Source organism: Lissotriton helveticus, chromosome 2_1 (genome assembly GCF_964261635.1).
Source record: "Lissotriton helveticus chromosome 2_1, aLisHel1.1, whole genome shotgun sequence".
Lineage (NCBI taxonomy): Eukaryota > Metazoa > Chordata > Amphibia > Caudata > Salamandridae > Lissotriton > Lissotriton helveticus.
The window spans coordinates 2,037,967,360-2,037,987,743 of NC_136059.1; the positions used below are offsets into that span (position 1 = coordinate 2,037,967,360).

At 42.7% G+C, this 20,384-nt stretch overlaps 1 long non-coding RNA gene across 2 annotated transcripts in view; it reads left to right on the forward strand.

The window, feature by feature from the left end:
• The first annotated feature begins 330 nt into the window (after nucleotides 1-330).
• LOC144819026 (uncharacterized) overlaps nucleotides 331-20,384 on the forward strand; it is a 1,001,036-nt gene continuing 980,982 nt past the window's right edge. For both annotated transcript variants that reach the window (XR_013607198.1, XR_013607197.1), the window contains exon 1: nucleotides 331-972. This is a non-coding gene — a long non-coding RNA (uncharacterized LOC144819026). The remainder of the gene's footprint in view (nucleotides 973-20,384) is intronic.

Below are 20,384 nucleotides of genomic sequence, written 5' to 3' on the forward strand. Positions count from 1 at the left end.
TCGTCAAAATAATCCCCTGCACCTGTTCCTTGTTACAAACAATTAGAATGTGACCTTTGTGAACGTTCGAAAGGAGTCCTATTTAATGGCCATCCATACTCCCATGCTTCACTTAGCCTCTTTGCCTGCCAATAACCTGTTTCCCGGCTTTCAGGACTCTGTTTTTCCAGCTCCCTTAATCCTCCTGATTTTACCTTATTGTGACTTAATTCTCCCTAGTGCATCCTCTTCTCAGCTGCTCAGCTGGCATGAATGTGATGCTTGCGTGGAATGTTGGAATGCCTGATGACAGTGTGATTGGAATGTTAGTGTGCTTGTTGGTATGTGAGGAATGACAGTTGAAGAGTGTAGGCTGAGCAGCAACCATCTTGCTCCTGATGGGACGTCTAATGAACTTAACAAGACTTATAACATATCTACTGAAGCAACCAATAAACCTCTACAAGGAAATACTTCCTGGCTACCTCTTGTCATCCTTGGAACTTATTTATAACATTTTGGCGACGCTTTGAAAGGAACCCTGCATGCTTTGAAAACAAGAAAACTGAAGGTGAGAAAACCTACATCATTTAAATGAACTTTTTCTTGATACAAGTAACTATTTGAAACTAAAGAATTTGAAAGTAAAAGAAAAATAAGGAAAAGAACGCCCTCAAGTGTCCCCACAGTGTCCTCTACCATCTGGACAGCCTACCCAGGGCGCTTCACATTTATTTTAACTGTGGAACTTTGTTTTTTTTTAAAAAAGGAAAACCACAGCGCTGACATGTTTTTGCGTTTCTGCCTATGTACCTTGCTAAGCGCTACGATGTTCTCCAGCTTCAACTTGATTCACAAAGTCTCTAGAATTGATTACCAGCAATATCATTGACTGTTGCTTATCCATGGACTTGCCACCTACTGAAGCTATTTGGGAGATGACATCGGTTATGCTCGTTAAGTTGATTTATGGAGGCATAAGCACTCAGTCAGGTAAGACTCTTACACTACCAGCTGCGCATTTTTAATAAGACCTTGAGTGTGTATGATTTAAGTTACAAAAAGAAAGCTATCTATTTGTCTTCGCTTATTTCACCCGAGGCAATTTGGAATAATTTGGGTCATTTGCACAGAGTTTTCAGCGTCTTGAGTTGGTGAGTCTTTATTTTATTTTGGACTTCAAGATTGTGTTATGTGTGGCATTTTAGACTGTTCAGTGTACACGTTTGAGCTGGTGAACATCGGGACTTTCAGATACGTGTGAAGACTTTGGCTTTGCTGTCCGTTGGTAGTTATGGCGAGGCCGCTCATCAAGTTGCTGTTTGAATTGTTCACGAGCCTTTCTTTTAAGACGTAATGCACGTACCTGCTACCTGCCTCCGTCATAGATCCTTCGTGAACGAAGAATTTCTCCGACGTTCTGCATCTCTTTTGCTGCTGAAGGACGCTCTGCTGCGCTGATGCTCCGAGAGCCACCCGGACTAGCGTCAGAAAGCGTGCCGCCATTTTGAGTTTGGTGTGCTTGTTTCTTGCAATCTCCAGCTTCAGTTTGTTCAGCAATCCCCAGGTGCTGTATGCCATCCGTGTTCACACGTTTTTTTTATTGGACAGTCAATAAAGTTATATTGACAGAGTCTTCACCTGGCTCCCCGTTTTCGTTTAGACGTATGTTTTTCAGCTTCAGCACAGTGTTCTCTAGCAACTTTTCACATCTGACATAATACTATTTTTGGCAATCTGCAAGCTGAAACTCATCAAGGATTGGTCGACTGAACTTGGGCTGCTGAGACTGTGACATCCTTGTGGCATTTTCCCTTTGATTACTGATCGGCGTGGGAAGTATTCAACATCTCGGGTGAGAGAGTTCGCTCACCGGTGTTGTTTTTAAAGTTCATTTTAAACAATTCTCGTATGCTGTATTATTTCTTATTTATGTGTTATTGCTCAGATGTTATAATTTTCACTGCCTCTATAAGTCTGCTCATGCAGTGGGCAGGTTCTGTATCTTGTGCTTTGTTTTATGTATTGAACACAAATTTCATCTTTGTTTCTAGGGTGGTGGTGTGTAGGAGCTGGTCTCCTTACACTTGTTCATTTTCTCAGTGTGGGTGGTGCGCACACTCTTTCACTGTTTCCTCCCTGGGAGAGGTGTGGCGCCGCGGCCAGGGCGACTGACGCTGGAATCTGGGGACCACGGTTCGATCCCCGGCTCCGGCGGCAGGTTAGGCCAGCACCATGTGACTCTGGGCAATAGCTCGCTTAATCTTCCCGACGGCCCCCAGCGCCTAGAGACCCTGACGGGTGATTGAGCGCTTTACAAATGTGGACTTTACTTTACAAATGTGGACTTTTGGTGACCCGGAATCACCAAGGGCAGAGACAGCACAAGCTGCTAGACGGGTGTTTGAAGGCTAGAGTGAAGCCTCCCCCTAACTGCCGTGGTTCCCGAGGAGACAAGTCTTACATAATGTAGAGGTACAATGTGACCTACTACCACAAAACGAATCAGGTTACAAATTTACCTTTTCCTTTTTTTTCACTTAATCACTTTATGGTCCTGAGGAAAGCCGACTGACCAACAGGCAGATAAGGCTGAAACATGTCGACCACTTTTAACCTCACAAGATTAGTGCGCTAGAATTCCTAAATAATTCCATAGCGACACGCCTTAACCTTCTACCCGAATCCAGAAATATTAAAGTTGAACCTCTGGCTGTCCGGGTATTTTAGAACACCTTTATAGCACTATTTCACTTATTCACCATCACTACTGTTTTAACCAATGGTACAACCTCCTGGCGGAGGGTGCAAACAAAAACTGACCCAAGGATTACGCACGGACACGTGTTACAAGAAGCGGGGACACATCATATACCGCTACACGACTCTGAAAAAACACGTGTATGAGGGTCTTTTATTTGGGAGACACCTACCGATCCACCTGCAGACCTTGGTTATGCAGGACCAGTGATCCTTTCCACATTGATTTATAATCTAATGGAGATGACCCAGAGGTTTTTGATTTTCTAGAGATCGAATTAGCTGGCTGGCCGGGACCTCTAATAGTTTGTGCAAACTGCAAACTGGGGGAACAATGCAAAGTATGGTGGTCGGAAGCCCAGGGTTTTCAGGGCAATTAAAGCACTTATGGGATCACTGGCCTTAACCGATATTTGGGGCACTAAAGAACCACAAAACTCCGGCTCTACATATTTCTCGAACCCAGCCCAGAAGCATTCTAAATTGGACTATTTTTTTACCACTAGGCTACCGAGGGTGTTGTCGGACCACAACCCATTGGTAGTCCAGTATAAAAGGGTTGGTGGTCAAAGAGGTAAATCCCATTGGACCTTTGAAAGGAGATTGTTGGCAGACCTAAGATGTGTAACCCATTTAAAGAACTGGTCGGAAGCTTTTTTCGATGCTAATAGATATAGCGCCTCTCGTAATATTGTATGGGAATCTTTCAAAGCGGCTTTGACAGACGAGACCATCAGTTTTTCTGCAAAAATTAAAAAGGAAGATAGGTTGGAGGAAACCAAACTGTTGGAAAGACTATCTAATATTGAAGAAGAGCATGTCAGGGTTATAGCATGAGGTGGTGATGGAAATAATAGCTATAATGCCCTCTCTGCTATTAAGGCAGAGCTACAGAAATTGATCACTCAAAAGGCGATAGGGGAATATCAGGCCACTAGAACCAATCGTTACGAAACAGGTGAACATGCCAGCAGAGCTCTCGCTCTCTGCTTAAGACAAAAGAGGTCTAAAAATGTAATCTCAAAGATAGTGGAAAGGGGTAAAGAATATACTGAAACTAAGGAGATTCTAAACGTTTTTAAAGAATTCTATAAGAAATTATATGATGAGGAGAGTAGGGTTGGAGAACAGCAAGATAGTTTGGAAGATTCAGGACCGCGCCTTGATACCTTATCACGAGAAGAACTAGATAAGGATATTACTCAATTGGAGATTAAGACAGCCCTACACGACCTGGCATCAGGGAAGGCTGCAGGACCTGATGGCATTCCCTTGGAGGCCTATAAATGCATAGAATCGGAATCCATTGCTCTCCTGGTAGATATTTTCAATGGGATAGCCAGTACAGGTCAGACCCCGGATTCTTGGAAAGAGACGAATATTATTATATTCCATAAAAAGGGTAAACCCACTGAGAATCCGGGGTCATACAGACCTATTTCGCTTATCAATTCCGATACAAAGCTATATTCTAAGATTTGGGCCTTGAGGTTGGGCAGGATCATAGGCGGTCTCGTCTCTCGTGGCAGCATGGGTTCATTCCCGGACGTGACACGACGGATCATACCAGCAGAGCTATTGCTCTATTTGATGCCCATGCCGCCACGGGGGGGGGGGGAGATGGCCATGATCCTGCTCGATGCGGAAAAAACTTTTGACGGGGTGGTCTGGGGCTATCTCTGGGATATCTTAGCAGGAAGAGGGTTTGGACAGAAAACTATAAGAGCACTTAAGGCACTTAAGGCAATGTACCAAGATCCAGTTGCCAGTGTGACGATTATGGGAGAGAAATCGAATCTGTTCTCTATAAAGAGAGGGACCCGTCAGGGATGCCCGTGCTCCCCGATTCTCTTCTCCCTTTTCATTGATCCACTAATTCAGGCTATACTAGGGTGTCCTAGGTTAAGACCAGTGGTTTTTAACGGATATGAAAATAAAGTTTTAGCTTACGCGGATGATATCGCGGTATTCTCTTCTGATCCTCAGCAGGCAATGGAGATTCTGTCCGATCTAACGAAAAAATTTGGTGCTAGGTCAGGTTACTTATAAAACGAAGCTAAGACCCAGATTATTTGCACAAGGAATGTGGTGAAAGCTGATTCTAGATTTGTGTACGCAGCAGTTTATCTAGGGGTAACAATCAATGCTAATGTAGATAAAATTGTGGAAGATAATTTTACACCACTTATCAAATCAATCAAATCCGATCTGAGAAGGAGGGACGGTCTACATTTATCATTGATTGGGAGGGTGAACGCTGTCAAAATGACTTTGTTCCCCAAAGTATTATATTTATTTCGAGCCATACCTCTATTTCTTGAAGAGAAAATGATCGCAAATCTAGAGTCAATTTTTATTAAATTCATTTGGCAATTTGGGAAAGTTAGACGGTCCACTAATCTGTTGTCCCTACCGAAAGACAGGGGGGGTTTGGCTCTTCCCACTTTAAAGCTGTATCATTGGACCTGCCTCCTAACCCAAATGACTGTGCTTTTCCAGCCAGAGATGTTCCGTAATGATGTAACTTTAGAAATTGAGCATCCTCCCTCCATATTTGAGCTATTGTTAGGAAGGAAGGCGCTGGGGCTAATTCTTTGTGAGATAGATCGTAGATTCTATAAGAAGGCAAGGTTCAAGATTCTTGGTGGTGTCTGGCGAGTTTGGATGGGCTGCAGAAAGTTTTTTAACATCCCTAAAATTAATCCATACCTACACATTCATAACTCTAGCCTCCTCTCAGCGTTAGAAGCAGATTGGACTTTCAAAGTATGGGGTGGGTTGGGTATCAAATCATTGTGGCAAGTAATCGACGGAGAGGGTGTAGTAAGCTTTGATGTTTTACAAAATAGGTATGGAATCCCCGACAACCATTGGTTTGTGTATACCCAACTGATACGCTCATTGAAGGCTCAGAGACCAAAATTGACATCCCCCGGTATTTGCCCCTTATTGGAGGCCATGACTAGAGGTTGTAAAAAAATTAGGATCTTGTATAACATTTTTATCTCAGAGATCCAAGATGATGTGGATAAGACTGAGGTAGCCTGGGCCAGAAAATTGGGCAACCCTGATATAGACGTTGATCAGGCCCTTCTATTGAATAAAAAGATTTTTAGAGCAATGAACTTAAAGGCCCAACATTACAAGACGGTATTTAACCTGTACTATACCCCGGCAAAATTATTTGCCTGGGGGGTTAGGACCGACGATACGTGTCCAAGGTGTGGGGATGGCCAAGCAGACTTATTACACATGTTCTTCAATTGTAACATTTTAACGTCTGTTAGAAATGAGATTGAAAAGTTCTGGGAGGGGCTGCTAGGTCTTAAGATCGACCTATCCCCTACCCTAATGATTTTGGGTATGGATTCTAATTTAAAATTAGGAAAAGAGGAAGAAGCACTGATTTTTATTTTCGTGGCTGTACTTAGGCTTTTCATTTCGGCAGGTTGGAAGGATACGGTGGCCCCCTCCTTCCAAATGTGGCTATCTAGGCTGCTGGGAATCCATAATATTGAGTCCTGTCTATATGAACAAAAGGGACTAAAAACACGGGATTTTGGAAGAAGGCTCTGGGCACCTGTCACAGAGTGGAGGAGGGCGAAGTTGTAGGAGTATCGATGAAATTCTCTCATTACCACCATAACTATATTTTTAAGATCAAACTTTTATGAATTGTAAATAAGATGTATTTGGCCCTGTTTTATTGTGCTGCCAGAATATTTTAGTACTGTCGTAGCACCCTTTGATTGTGTATTGGTGATGAGCCTGGCTTTTTAAGTATCACTGCTTTTACGTCCGGATTTTATCTGTATTGTTCTATTCTTTTTTTTTTTTTTGTAATGCATTAATATTTCCAATAAAAAAGAAAAAAAAAAGATAAGACAGACATAACTACAGAATTCCTTGTATTGTGAAACAAAACAACTTCCTTCCCATTGCTATGAACAATTAAATCATAAATTAAATTAACCAACTCCTGCTTGGGCATCACCCCATGTTTAGTCACAGTATGGCCAAAATAAGCTAGCTCATAATTTCCAAACATACATTTATGTACATTTAACATCATAACAGTGTCCTTGAGTCTTTCCAATACTGCACAAACCTCTCCTTATTCTCCCTTTATGTGGTTCCAAAATAGAACACCATATTGCCCTAGACTGAACTCATAACACTCTAAAAAATATGGCAGCCAAAACAAGACCAAACTGCATTCTAAGGGCTGCGTACCTCCCCATCTGTGTCACACATTCAGCGAGGACCTGAGTACCAGGAAGTAATTGTGTCTGATGAGAAGAGGATGCAAGATCCAAAGTTGTGAAGTATATTGCATATTGCATCATTTGAAAAATGTTGGGAAGAGAGGTGGCTTTCTCCAACAACTTCCTTATTTTAGGACGTTAAATCAACACACAGGTGTATGGTATCCATGCCTTCTTTGCAGCAATCACTGGATTCAAACACTCAGTGCCATCAACAGATGAAATCCTCCTTGTTAACTCCAATTTTTCTAATTTTTGGGGCACAGTATCCTGCATGCCAAAAGTCATCCTACTGATCTTAAGTCACTCCTGCTTTATGCGTAATGCACTGAACAAAGTTCTTCACACACCACAATATATTTAGTGTACATGTCAGAAAATATGTTGGAAAAATAAGCAAATCCCTCCAACATCAGTCACACACATTTTTGCAGTTGGGAATTGGGATCTAAGAAAAACCCTAGATCATTTCAGTGAGGCAAACTTACTATCTTATCCCCTTGCTTACAAAAAATGTTTCCCTGAATCACTCTGTCCTTATACTGTCCCATGATCCAAACAATTATTAATCTCTCCTTTAAAGAGGGACTAATACCCCAAGAATTGAAAAAAGCGGTAGTAAATCCCATTCGTAAAAACACGACCATTCCATGGACAGATCTGTCCAATCTTCGCCCTATCTCCCTTCTGCCATACCTAAGCAAGCTGACCGAGAAGCATGTGAACACTCATCTGTCTAATGTCATCGAGGCATCAGGCGGTCTGAACTACTCTCAATCTGGGTTCAGACCCAACTACAGCACCGGATCAGGCTCCTCTCTGTGACAGATAACATCAAGATGGCACAGGACAGAGCGGGCTCTATGATTCTGGTGCTGTTAGACCTGTCTGCAGCCTTCGACATTGTGTCACACGAGATTCTTCTCGCCCGTTTGCAAAGGGTGGGGATTGGAGGAATGGTGCTGTCCTGGCTGGAGAGTTTTCTCTCCGGTCGCTCGCAAAGTGTCAGCTTGGGCTCCTATCATTCTACATCTAGGGAGCTCACTAAGGGGGTCCCGCAGGGCTCATGCCTAAGCCCCACATTATTTAATGTGTATGTGGCCCCCCTTGCTGACATTGTGAGAAACTACGGATTTATTCCAGTGTCGTATGCCGACGACACTCAGCTGCTATTTCCCTTCCAGACCCTCACTCCGGCAATTAAAAATTATTTTGCCGAGGGCATGAGAGCAGTGTCCAATTGGATGGCCTCCAATTGCCTACAGTGCAACGTGGGCAAGACTGAGGTCATGCTTTTTGGAAAAGCTACCCTCCTCTGGTCACCAGATTGGTGGCCATTGGACCTTGGACCCATCCCATGCCCCAAGTCATCAGTGAAGAATTTGGGAGTGCGATTGGATCAGGGACTAGTACTGAAAGAACATGCGAACTTGGTGGCCGGGTCTTGCTTTCGGACAATCGGACTTCTCAGACGAGTGTTTCCATTTCTATCAGACATCTACAGAAAGACCCTTGTCCAGGCCCTCGTAATAAGTCGGCTGGATTACTGCAATGGCCTTTTTATATCTGCCAATGAAGATGTGCTTAGCCGACTGCAAGTGGCTCAAAACACCGCGGCAAGACTGGTCCTCAATGCTCCGACCAAAAAACTCCATCTCACCCACTATTGGAAGAACTCAATTGGTTCCCCATTCAACAGCGAATTAAGTTCAAGATCTGCTGCATCATACATAAAAGTATTTTTGGTACAAGCCCCCAATATCTGACCGAAAAAATTATCACCTACATTCCTGAATGCCTTTTGCGCTCTAGCAGCCAACTCCTGCTAAAAACTCCTTCAATCAGGAAGGCTAGGCAGGGTGGTCGAGCACTTTCATACATAGGGCCAACCCTCTGGAACATACTCCGTTTTAATCTGAGACTTAACTCCAACTATCTTTCTTTCAGGAAAATATTGAAGACACACCTATTCTTGGCAGCATAGTCTTTGCCACCTTTAAATGCTCGGTTTCTGGCACCTATGGTGAACTAAGCACGGAGATACCCCTTCGGGGGTCGAGTCCTGCGCTATATAAGCACCTAAATAAATAAATAAATACTCAATCAAACACACACAATTCCCCCACATCTTGATCTCCTGTCTGTAATACCCTCCTGGCTTTATGTCCATGTGACAAAAAGGTTTCTTTTGGGAAAATAAACTCTTGTCCACTTCCTCCACAATGAAACTTAACCTGGAGCATGAGTCAAACATCAAATTCAACCATTTCTCAACACTAACAAGTCATCAGTGGGATTCCCTGGAGCCTTGTCACCCACGTATTTATTGAAGAAAAATCCCTAGGCAACTATCGGTCTATTAAGACCTTGTTATGCACACACATGATATTTATAGACCCAGTGTACAATGATATTCAGTTAAAGTTCATTTTATTCATACAAATATATTTAAAATGACCATTGCAGGTTCTGTGATATTTCTCTAAAAGACATATATAAGACAATATATTCTGTAAACATAAAGATATTGAAAAATGTATATAATCAATCATAAAATAAATTGATTATCATTTTATAAAGATAACAATAAACAAAGGAAAAAAATCAAAAAGTATAGTCAAGTGGCTCATAGTTTGATGATGAATCTTCTTAATATCTACGCACATTTCTGTGAACAAAGCGCCTTCATCAGGAAAGCCCCAATACATCCTATGCCTCGTATTTTGATGTGTGAGGCACTTGAGACCAGTCAAACAATGATCTGGATTAAGACCCAAAACAGTAGTAGTACTGAGAGATCTGCAACAACTTAAATGATGGTGCATCTTTAAGTAGCAATGGAGCTAAGAAACTTGTCCGGTTATTAGGTGGTAAACGTGATCCTCAAAAAAAGATTACATGCTGTGGAAGAATTCCAGCCTATATTGGATGAATCAAGACTGTAGTAAGAATTCCGCTGAGAAGATAGGCAGCAAAAATTCTAATGGAAAATTACCCATGTGCCATACCACCTCTTTACAGACTCCCAGACAGCCTTAGCTGTTGTGTATATGGTTGACTTGCTTGTACTTCTGCAGACAGAACTGTCCTTTGCAACCACAATTGTTGCAGACCACTCATAACGCATTCCACTCTAGCCCACATCCATAGCACTGACCTTGTCAGTTTATTCCCTTCCATCATACCATTCACCTCAGCCTTCAAAAGTTTCAAAGTTTCAGTCTTTCCTTTCCTTTCAAATTTAATTTATTCATCATACATAGTTAATGTAAACTATTACATGTCCCTTAAAACACATTATAAGACAATACCATGTAAAATACAATCAAATCAAGCTGGGCCTTGCTAAACAGTGACAACAATATCTTATCAGGTTAGGGATGAACTGAATCCAAAAGAAAAGATAACGTTCTCTAAATCTTGAGCCAAAGATCCCCACAAAATATTTCACTCCTACAGTTCAAAATAAATTTGGGGCATATTTACAAGAAAAGACCCATCACTGCATTCCTCAGCAATACATCAAAATAACATGTGCAACAGTACAACAGAATTCTATGCTACGTATGTGTCGTATTTACAACATGGCACACCAGGGGGTAAAGATCTGTGTGCATAAAAAAAGCTGTATACGTGTGTGCCATGTCGTAGTGAAATCTGATGTTTCTGCTGCAAAAGTAAAGCATACGGAGCGTATAGTGACACAAATCTGCCTTATTGAGTGAAGAACGCTTAAAAAACTACAAGAACTGATTCATCCGGGAAAAAATGGCACACTTTACCAAAGACGGCAATGGAGCAGAGCGGTACAAAAGGGGATGGTGGTGGACGGAGCATCTGAACCAATCAAACACTCACACCCAGTCAACAGATCTGGGTTTAATCCATCACCGTTCTTTAGCCCACTCTGCCACCCCAGTTCAGACATGGCCAAATGCAAATCAGTCTGACCATGTGCCTCATGGGAACAGTCCAGCCCAAACTGCCAAGCCATGCCTTCCCTGGACCGGAATCAAGCTTCCTAGGACCGGTTTCTGGCATTCCAGCCGTCTTCAGCCAGGCTTGCTTGAATCCAGTGGCAAAGTGAGCAAGGGACTCAACGTCTAAGCATACCCTGCCAACTTATGGCGAACAAAACGGTACAAAAGGGGGTGGTGGTGGACGGAGCATCTGAAGCAATCAAACACTCACACCCAGTCAACAGATCTGGGTTTAATCCATCACCGTTCTTTAGCACACTCTGCCACCCCAGTTCAGACATGGCCATATGCAAATCAGTCTGACCCTGTGCCTCATGGGAACAGTCCAGCCTGAACTGCCAAGCCATGCCTTCCCTGGACCGGAATCAAGATTCCTAGGACCGGTTTCTGTCTTTCCAGCCATCTTCAGCCAGGCTTGCTTCAATCCAGTGGCAAAGTGAGCAAGGGACTCAACGTCTGAGCATACCCTGCCAACTTACCCAGATCTGTTGACTGGGTGTGAGTGTTTGATTAGTTCAGATGCTCCGTCCATCACCACCTCCTTTTGTACCACTTTGTTCGCCATAAGGGAGCAGAGAGCAGGCAGCAGCAGAGAAAATAACAATTCCAGTACCAGCCAGGATGTCAAGGATGAGTCCGGGGGAAGAGGGCGTCCAACTTCATTGAGGAGGGGATTGACATCTTGATCATGGAGGTGACAGAACACCAACAGCAGTTGTTTGTCACCTCCGAATTGCCACTAGGGAGGAAAAGAGGGCATTTGACAGTCCATCATGGAGCACATCAACAGTGTGGGGCAAGCAAAGAGGACTGTCACTGACTGCAAGAAGCAATGGCATGATTATAAGTGCCGGATGAAGGAGAAACTGGCCAATAACCTGAAGTCAGCAATGCAGAATGAAGGAGAGAGCCCAGCTTCCCAGGAGAAGCTGAATGCATTGGAGGAGCAAGTGGCAGCTGTCATCTCAGATGGATTGATGGCTGAAGTACCAGGATACCATAGTGCAACACAAAAGGAAGAACAATAGCTGCAGGGTACATATGAACATGGGACAATGTGGGCAAAACGGTCATGTTGTTCAGTGCATCCAGCTGTGTCCCAATGCTGAATATATGATGTTACAATGCAAACAATTACAACACATGCTTTTAAAATGCTGTTTTTACATCGCAACTACCATTACATAGCATGATTTTACAATGTATGCCGTTGCAACACATTTTTTAAAACTACCATTACAACCCATTCCATTACAACGCATACCATTACAATGCATACCATTGCAACACATAATACTTTTAGGGCAACAGTAGGGTAGGTGTTGGATAGTGTAGGGTTAAAAATTAATATTTCCACTCCAGTCAGTGCAACAGTAGGGTAAGTGTTGGATAGTGTAGGGGTAAAAATTACTATTCCTACTCCAGTGAGTGGAACAGTAGGGAAAGTGTTGGCTAGTGTAGGGCTAACAATTACTATTCCCATGTACCCCAAAACCCATAGCCACCCTAAAACTAAACACTCTTGTTGTAATGGCATGCATTGTAGTGACATGTGTTGTAATGGCATGCGTTGTAATGGCATGCGATGTAAAGGCAGTTGCATTGTAATGACTGCATTGTAAAGGTAGTGCGTTGTAATGACTGCGTTGTAATGGATGTTTCCCCCCAGTGCTACACTGTACTATATACAGGGCAAAGGCTTGGAATCTGAATAATGTCCTGTTAAATGACTCAGAAATGTCCATCACTCTGTCCAGTTACATGTTGCACAGCTCTGTTTCACCATACCATGTTTGAAGTACAGCACCAGTCCTGGTCCACATATGTATACTGGCACGAGTAGTTGATTGCACAAATAAGGGGCTTATACTCTGCTGCAATTTGATGGCAGGGCAACACTGCATGTCAATTTGCTCTGTGTCACAAAAAAAGGGCAGGAATGCATCATATCCATGGGAAACAGCGCATTCCTGTCCTCTCACACTGCCCTGGCACACAAATGGCTGCCTGGTGCGAATGCAAGCACCCTTGCACCATGATGCCTGTGTTTAAATGAGGTTGTATTTGTGCAGGAAGGGTTACCTTCCTTTACAAAAAGAACTGTTACCCCCACTCCTGTGGAGGCTTAAGCTTTTGATGCATTTCTAGGTTTACATATCCTTGTTAATTTGGGGGGCTTATTTACAAAGAATTGGTGTAGGGCAGCACCACAAGTCAATTTGCGGTGCTGTGCTGTCCTATGCCAATTCGAAAGGGCCGGCATGCACCGTATTTACAAGACGCAGTGTATATCCGTCCTTTCAGCCTGCACTGGTGTAAAATGTTCAGCCAAATGACAATACAGGGACACTTGCATCCTGGTGCACCCTTTTGCAGTGATGTCTGTGTTGTTGGTATGATTGTTTTGTGCTGGAAGTGGCACCTTCTTGCACTGCCCCACATTTACATGATATTGAAAATCTGGTGTAGTGTAGTTCCTATATTCCCAATAGGCTCTGTGCATTGGAATAACATAAACGATAGTTTAGACAAAGGACTGAGGTTGACTAGGTCTCTATTGAATATGTTAGACTTAATTATGAATGCCAGCTAGCTCAGAGGTCACTAGAGACTTTCTCGAGTAAACAAGAAGGTGTTAACTTTCCTGAATAGACAAGAAGGGATTAGTTTCTGACAACCGCATAAACATGACAACTTTGTTCCCTCCAGAATAAGGAGTATATCTCCAGAGTCGCAGAAACAATAGATAGCTATTTCACTCAGTCAATCGTTCATCCTTAGTTTCAGAAGTGCAGAGAAACAGAGAGACGGGCGTTTTCAATAAAAGAGGTTATTTATTGAACAGTCTTCTTTCTCATGCAAGAGAAGTTGAGTTGCCACAATTGCAATACTTATCATAAAGTAAAGTGCGTACAGTAAAAGGAGTATTACAAAGTAATACTGTAAAACCATGGTATGGTTTCTGAGCCATACGGTGTTTAAAATGGTTAAAATACATACAATGATAAAATCATAACTAAACGTACTCAACTGGTGCTTCTAAGATACGCCTACCCCGGTGTACCTAACCTAAGCTTAGTACGTGGGAAGGAGTAAGTGAGCTACAGTTTGAGTTAAGATAGTTTCGCCAAGAATCTGAATTAAGAATTTTCTAAGGGTCTAATCGGCTCCATACCTTGTTTATAGAATGAAGGAGGTCCTGTATCTCGTTCTCAGGACTCGATCTCCCAGTAACCCGCGAGGGTGACAGGGAAACACTGGAGCTGGATTTCTCGGCAGGAGAAAAGACAGCATCTCTCTCAGTGCGTCAATGGGAGGGTCAGCTTCCTTCGGCACTCGCTTCAGCAGGGCGTCGGGCAAGTAGATAGCCGATCTGCTCCAAACCACCATGTGTTTTGCTAAGGCAGGTCCTGGTATATTTATACCTGGAAGGTGCAGAGTTTGACGTAAGGTTGGACATAAGACGTCACTAAGAACTCGTAGTTCTTTCAGGACTCCAGGAGTTCTAGGACAAATCAATACAGAAGCAGGGGGAATTCCCGGGCTGCTGGAGGCTTGGTTTGTTTAAGAACACGTTGTGATGTATTCCTATAGGTTCTGAATCGATCCCCCTATTCCTGACCCTATTCTGGTTAAACAAACCAACAAGTTAACTAGCAGTCAGCCCATGAGGCAGAAAACCCCCATGATGCAGATACCGTTATCTGACGCAGTCACACTACGGCACAGGAACGTGTTATCTGATTAGGTCATAACGCTTGCGATCTAATTAGACAAGCGATATTCCTCCAGCCCCTGATAAGGCATACGGAGTTCTCATAACAAATCAAACCTATGACAACCTGGGCAAAACCCTGCGGCCATTGTTTTGATTTCACCGAGAACTTCAGCAAAAGAATGTGCTAACGAGCAAGTCGTATGACATCCTTATTGACGTATCTATGTCCATCCTTACGTCAATCTCGGCACCTTAAAGGTATAAATATTACCGATATTGCCCTATGCAAACACACGCGGTGGTGACGAGACGGAGCAGCCATACTTGCCGAAGCGAAGAGCAGAGCAGACCCCGCTGGCGCAGCCCCGCCTTCCTGACGCGCTGACAGCCGCTGCTTTCTCCTGCCGAGAAATCCAGCACCGGCGTTTCCGGGTAGCCCTCGCAGGCAGCCTGGAATATCGAGACCAGAGAGAGAGATACCATCCCTCATTCAACCTAGATTCCAGGTACAGAACTGAATAACCCCTCGCAGAGAATTCTTTAGTTATTCACTTGGCAAAAACAAACTTAACTTAAACTGTAACTTTCTATTCCCGCCCACGTATTAGGCTTAGGTCAGGTACACGGGGTAGGCGTATTTAGAAACACCAGTTGAGTACGTTTAGTCAAATGTATATGTGTATGTAAGATATTTTATTCATTTTAAAACATCTTATGGCTTAGAAACCATATCAATGTTTTTACAGTATTATTTCATACTATTGCTTTTAATGTATGCACTTTACTTAACTATAAGTATTGCAATAATATCGATCCATTTCTCTTGTATGAGAAAAGAGACTGATCAATAAATAACACCTTTTTATTGAACACGCCCGTCTCTTCCTTTTCTCTACATTCTGATGAGACTAAGAATGCACGTACTGACTGAGTAAAATAAATTGCCTTTTGTTCACACGACTCTCGAGATACACTCTTGATTAGGGGAGAGCAAAGTTGTCATGTTCTATGGTTGTCAGAAACTAAATCCCTTCTTGTCTAATCAGGGAAGTTAATTCCTTCCTGAACATTCGAGAAAGTTTCTAGTGAACTCTGAGCTAGCTGGCAAACCCAAAACTTTAAGTCTAATATCGACAGTAGTAGACCTAGTTAACGTCTGGTCTAGGCCTTTACTATTGAAGGTATTATTCCAATGCGCAGAGCCTATTGGGATAATAGGAACTACACTACATGGCGCCCAACGCGTTTGGAAAGGGCGATAAAACTAACGTAAGACATTTAAAGTAACTCAGTCGTGCTTTCTCACTCAGACCCCTTTCTCCCATAATACTCCAAAGACGTCTGGAGTGGGTAAAAGGTTATATCCGCCAGACCTCGCAGGAGGGAACTCCTATGTATGGTTCTTGGTATAGTCAACGTTGAAGGATACACTGTTCCAAAATATTGTGCATCTAATCTTTGTTTCCATAAGAAACCTGATCTGCAAACAAAAGAAATAACCATCCTGTCAGTAAAATGGTAGACAGTGATGAAGAAAGAGAGGCAGTTAGATTAGCAACTGAACTCGCAGCAGCTGATGCTACCATGCAGGAAGCAGACCAGGATATAATACTCATCCCGGTCATTAAAAGAAAATCTATAACCATAAAACTTATAGAAAATGGACTGACACCTAGAGGTGGTACAGTCATATTCGTAATTGAGGCACACGAATATCGGCAGACAGAGGTATACTATTCATGGATAAATTTTCCAGCAGCAAATCCTGTAACAAAGTACTTCCACTATTACAAAATAGAGGAACCTCCTGAAACGTACACTCCTTTCGAGGAGGTGGAAGTACCACTCAAATTTCAAGAGCATTTGCTCTTATTTGATGGCGCCCTAAAACATAATAATCACATCACCAGGCTCGGTCCTTTAGGTAGACCAGGAGCAACGTGGCCGGTCCTAGCCGGATACACACCACATCCAGACATCGACAAGATGTCTGCAGCTAACCAGTTAACACAGCTAAAACAATTAACAAAAATACATAGACAATTAGTCCAGTATGTGATGCGGACTTCAACAATTCAGCCAGCGATTAAACTCCCACAGCTGACCCCTCACCAGGGGAACACAAATAAAATTACACCACAGAACATCCGGTCCTGCCTAGGTAAAGTACCGGCTAAACGGGAACAAATACCATTCTGGTTGGCACAGAAAATCACCCAAATAGAGGCGGTGTTTCCAGACACCACCCCGCTAGAAAAGCACAGGATTCTGACTATCTGTCTTCCAATGGGAATCGCACCACACATTGAGGACTGTGACACTTGGGGTACAGTCTTTGCTTCCATCTACACAAAAACGCACAGTGTTCCATCCATTTCGGTAATACCAGATGTGCTAAAACAAATTCAAGATGAATACGGTCCAGAACCCGCTTTAACTCTTGGTATGAAATTACTAAAAGACTTCAAGCAGGTCTCGGCTATATTATTAGCCAACATAAAGGGAGAAGCAGCAAACGTGGCGATCCGCCAGAGGTTAAAGGAAACAGATATAGCAGACCAACCAGCTGAAATTGCCAGAATCATAGAAAAATCCTATGAGGAACTAGGTAGAGATAGCTTAGGTGGAATACCAGTAAAACCACAACTGATTGAAAGTCCTGAAAAAATATTTTTTAATAATAATTCAACATCACAGAAAAAGAGCTGGGATGGAAACAAACAATCCAATCCCAAAGAAAAGAAATCTCCGAACCAAAGACACAGGTCACCCCAGAGTGACCCCTCTGGGAAAAGATATAACCTTAGAAACAGGGATAATATAAAAAAGCCTGATAGATATCAAGACATTGATACACGTCCCTCTCAATCTTTTCAGACTTCCTCGCAGAAATCGGAAAGAAGAGGACGATCAGAACAAAGAGAAGAGCACGCCAAGTCCAAAGACAAGGAACCTGCTCAGCTAAAAAAGAAATTACAATTTCCTAAGAAGAAGATAGCCAGCATTAAAATAGTTAACAATGCAGAGAATTCTGAGGACACAACTGAAAAACGGGGAATGGGCTCAGACAATGCTAGACAGCGCAGCAGAAGTGAGCATAGCTCGCAAAGTCCTTATGAATCATCTGGAGACAGTGGACACGAATGAATATCTTCAAGTGGAAACTGCAGACACCAGAGTTAGCAAACCTCACAAAATATACGAAATAACATTGCGTATAGAGGGGGATAAGACTAGAAAAATAAGGGGACTATTTTGGGATAATCTCTCCAAGGGCTATGATATCCTTCTAGCTGAAAAAGACTGGCCACCAGAGTTTGTCAGGGATTGCCCTCATGGCGAAGAAGTAATTATGCCTGCCTTCTCAAATCATATCCCAATTCATAAAAAATACACACTTGCTAGAAAGTGGGCAGTGGCTCTAGCTCCTGCTTTATATAAAAATCACGTGGGATGGGATGAGGACTCTCCTCCTCACAAAATCCAGTTAAAATCACAACCTACTGCACAAAGGCAGTACCCAATTAAGCAAGAAGCAAAAAAACAGGTAAAAGAAATACTAGATCAGCTAGAATACCAGGGGGTGATTGAAACTTGCACCTCACAAATGAACAACCCTTTGTTTCCGGTCTCCAAACCAGACAATTCATACCGTCTAGTTTTGGATTACCGACACCTTAACACATGTTGCAAAACTTTTGCAGTGCAAAATTCGCATAGTGCTGCACTAATGAATAACATAGTGCGCATAAAATACAAAACAACCTTAGACATCTCTAATGGATTCTTTTGTCAAAACATAGCACCAGAGAGCAGATATTTGTCTGCGTTCTCAATAAATGGCACTCAAAAACAATTCTGTCGGTTAGCCCAGGGGTACAAGAACAGCCCGGGAGTATTCTCAGCGCGAGTAACAGAATTACTACAAATATATGATGATGAAGCATTACCTTATGTCGACAACATTTACTTAACAGATGATGACTTGGAGACTCACTTGAAGAGAGTAAACACCATAATACTTGGGTTCGCAGCAGAGGGTTACAAATTCAACTTTAAAAAATCCAGAATTGCCCATCTGACAGTCCTGTTCTTAGGATATGAAATATCAAGTGAAGGCAAAAGCCTGGCTGACAATTTCCTAGAGCAATGTGCCGTAATCCAAGCACCTAGAACACTAAAAAACTTACAGTCGATTCTAGGCTTCCTAAATTTCGGAAGAACATACATTGGAAATTACGCAGAAAGGGTCAAACCCCTTTATGATCTGATAAAACCAGATTTTAAAAGATCCAATTGGACTCAAATACACACAGAAATTTTGAGATCCTTACAAACAGACATGCTAATTAAAACAAAATTAGAAACACGTGATAACACACGCAATCTTGTGATTCGAGTCATCCCAGGGAGATGCGGATTCACATACCTGACCTCTAATGAGGGAGAAAAGGTACCAATTGCATTCAAATCACACTTGTACACAGAAGCTGAAAAGAAGTTCAGCATTAAAGAAAAAATTGTTCATGCTGTTCAAACCGCAATAGCTAGAGAAAAAGATCAAGCTGACGGTAGACATGTCACACTCAGAACAGCAGAATCAGCCTTTGAGGCACTAACAACACCGTGTAATTTACCAACAACAACACTGAATCCGAGATGGATACAATGGGCTAATTCTCTTGCTGCAACAGACGTGGCATACGAATTTGATCCTAACTTAAAAACACAAGAATTTCTCCAATATGAATTTGAATGTCCTCCGCCGACCGAAATTCTGCCTCTAGATCATTACGGCTGTATAATATATACAGACGGATCAGCACAACCCGCAGTCGGGGGTAAACAAGCTTATAGTGCTGCGTGCGCGATTGTTAAAGGTCGATGGCACGAAGGGAAATTTAAACCAACCCTCACTAAAACGCAATCTCTAGGAGATTGCACAGCTCAGCGAGCTGAACTACTGGCATTCAAGATGGCGCTTGAAAATACCGATCGAGAATTCCCCACGCTCATAGTGTGCGATTCGTATTATTGCGTTCAGTCTTATAATAAATACTTGCAGATCTGGCTTCAAAGTGGTTTTAAGGATGCAAAAGGAGGCACAATCAAGCATAAAATGCTCTGGGAACAAGTAGTTCTTTTACAAAAAGAACTACCAAACACTCACGTGATACACACACTGAGTCATCAACGTGATGGCGTTCACGTTGCAGGGAATTCATTGGCTGATGAGGCCGCGAAGGCAGCTGTGCAAACGGCTTCCGTAGCTGCCATCACCCGGTCAAAAACAAAAATAGACAGCGAAATATTACAAGCTGTCAGCGCTTCAGAAAAGGATTCGATAGAAACACTCCCGAAAGGCTTTCCAGTAAAATACTCATACATAACTGATGCAAACAATGTTCCTTTTGCTCGAATCCCTGGAGTGGGGGATAGGGCAATTCCAAACATGGAACATAGGTTAGGACTAATAATAGCGGCACACGAAGGGCTTGCTTCTATCCATGCTGGCGTCTCAGCCACAGTATCATTATTAAAACAGAGCTACTGGTGGCCACAAATGAGAAGACAAACAAGGAACTATGTTCTAGAATGTGAAATATGTCAAAAAATGAAAGTATCAACGGTGAGACGTCCAGCTCAGACGCCCCTTCTAATCTCGGATAAACCATTAGCCTG